This window comes from Micropterus dolomieu, linkage group LG14 (assembly GCF_021292245.1).
Source record: "Micropterus dolomieu isolate WLL.071019.BEF.003 ecotype Adirondacks linkage group LG14, ASM2129224v1, whole genome shotgun sequence".
Lineage (NCBI taxonomy): Eukaryota > Metazoa > Chordata > Actinopteri > Centrarchiformes > Centrarchidae > Micropterus > Micropterus dolomieu.
In genome coordinates, this window is record NC_060163.1 from 763,495 (window position 1) to 765,977 (window position 2,483).

Genomic DNA, 2,483 nt, shown 5'->3' on the forward strand with positions numbered 1-2,483 from the left:
TCCAATTACACAGATCTTTCTCATTTGGGGTTCTAAAAACTATATATTCCTTTACAGACCAGAATCTGAGGACTGTGGACAACATCCAGACTACAGTGTTTCCATGCACCACACATGGCTGATCTTCCAGACCCAGGACAGAGTAACAGACAGTTCTGTGGGGCAGCATACAGAGAGTTTGTAGTGTGGCAGTGTGGAGCACTTAGACACAGAGTGGTGATACTGAGTTGCTGTTTCTGGAAGATATGCAACTGTTCTCCTGATCCACCAGGACAATACAGAGGTTTAATCCTAGCAGGGTGTAAGATGTAATGTCACTAACTGCTACACAAATAATTCCCTCCACTGTGTAAATGAAAACCTGTACATTGTTTTTGTTTTATTCCCAGGAGGGTAGAGAAAACACAAAGATATTTTTCCCTGTTCTGGATAATATTTTCATTATTTTTTAAATAAAACATTGAAAATGTTAAATGCCTTTTCTTTGTACTTGCAGCATAAACAATCAAGCAACTACATGTATGTCTTATGTCTCCAATAATGACATCCAAATGTGGTATAACACTTGTTTATTGATATTAAATGCTACTAAAACTACAACCTATATCACAAATAGATCATTTTAAAACATCAATAAAAATAAGTATATACAGGAAGAGACAAGGTGTGTCCAGAGGTGTCATGACTGATTATGAAGACAATTCAGACTTTGCATGTAGCATCATATCGCTGCTGTGGAGATGATTTAATATATCACAATCACCTCTCTGACATGATTACCACATTTCAAAAACAACCATATTACTTTTTGTTTTATATTTTGCTGCATCTAGCAACACAGTTGGGGCAGGGACACCTGACAGAACCCCATGTTGACGGGGATCATCAGGTCTCCTGGTTCTGCTTCTAGGCATCTCCTCAGTAGTAGACAACCAGAGGAGGAGGAGGATGGCACTCTGGAGGTCTGCGATGTAACTGTAGTCCTTCTCCACCTTCAATGAGTACAAGCTCCACTTCCTTTTATTGTACACCTTGCTGCACCTGATAATACAGAAAGGAGGATCAGCTTAGTGAAAAGTTTGTAATACCTGACATTATTCTCTTATACAGTGGTTAGCATTTCCACATAAAAATCAGCACCATCTATCTGTATTCCTCATACTGTTTAATATTTTTTGACTCATCACTTATAAATGTATTGAGTAAAATGCATAGGGGTACTCATAATACAACATACTGAACTGTGTCATTAGCTTTTCTCCTGGCTGGACTGTGGACATGGTGGTTGTAATCCAGGCCAACCAGCATGGTCCAAACAGCGCATACTGGTGAGAAGTACAGGGCTATGAAAGACTCCAAATCTGCAGGTGATCTGAGGGCACAGTAGAAATAAAACATACAGGATTTTTTACTTCTGGCAAAATAAGTAATGGCATAACAGCACCAGTTACAGTAAAAGGTTTTCACACATTAGGTTTAACTGTGAACAATGTCAAACTATATTATAGGTAGTTTATATACCACAAACACGGATGCTTGGGGACCTTTAGCCATCATTGTTTATGTATACTAAAGTTGAAATGTCTTTCTCATAACTACAAACACACAGCTACATCACCACATTTGTAAAAGTAACATACAGTCAAACAACACTTGCAGGCACAAGATAATCACACAAACAGATTAGATGTAGTAAAGTAAAGATGTAGATGTAGACTTACTTAGATGTAGTAAGTAAAGGTGTAAACATAGTATAACAATAAACCTATATGGTGGATAACTAAACCGGCGCAGTCTACACTTACATTGTCTTACCTAATATTAGCGTTGGAAAACACAGCTCGCTCTGCTGTTTTCCAGCTCACCTACAGCTAGATAGAATTCATTGTCTCTACTCTGGCTCCTACACCAGTCTGCACTCGTAGCAACAGTTAGCTGTATGCTAAGTAGGTAGCTACGTTTGCTAGCGATGAAAGTAACAAATTACCATCAAAATGATAAAATCCAGATTACCTGTCCAGCAGAAATAAAGCCACCACGATGTGTCAGCGCCTCGGTGTTCCTCAGTTGTCACTATCGTTGAAAAGCCACGCAGGTATTACCTCCACCAGTCTGACCGCTTCGCTTGTCAGGTCTGAGAGAGCTGACCGGGTGCGCGCATGGGGGCAGCCATAGCAGCGAGGGAGAGTGACAGTCAGCCAGCCAATCATTGCATTCGGTCCGAATGGAACGAGTGGCTGTGTTTACTGCAGCCCTGAGAGGACTACAGACAGCCGATTTTTATTCTCTCTTTTTCAGTGCACTTAACTTTTTAATATGCATTGTTGTATATAGACAGTTTCAACAAATATGACAAAAAGTGTTTTAGAAGCAACTTGCCTACCCTGCCTTTAACAGGCTTATGCGCACACACGTACACACACACACATACAGACACATTCACCCACACGCACACAGACACAAACAAATTTAGGTTGTCCCTG

The 2,483-nt window shown here is 40.2% G+C and overlaps 1 long non-coding RNA gene across 1 annotated transcript; it reads right to left on the minus strand.

The window, feature by feature from the left end:
* Window positions 1–944: 944 nt before the first annotated feature.
* LOC123982507 lies at window positions 945–2,158 on the minus strand. Its single transcript, XR_006827991.1, has 3 exons — window positions 2,014–2,158; window positions 1,243–1,372; window positions 945–1,041 (listed from the first exon to the last, which is right to left on the minus strand). It is a non-coding gene; the product is annotated as an uncharacterized LOC123982507 (long non-coding RNA).
* Window positions 2,159–2,483: the final 325 nt, after the last annotated feature.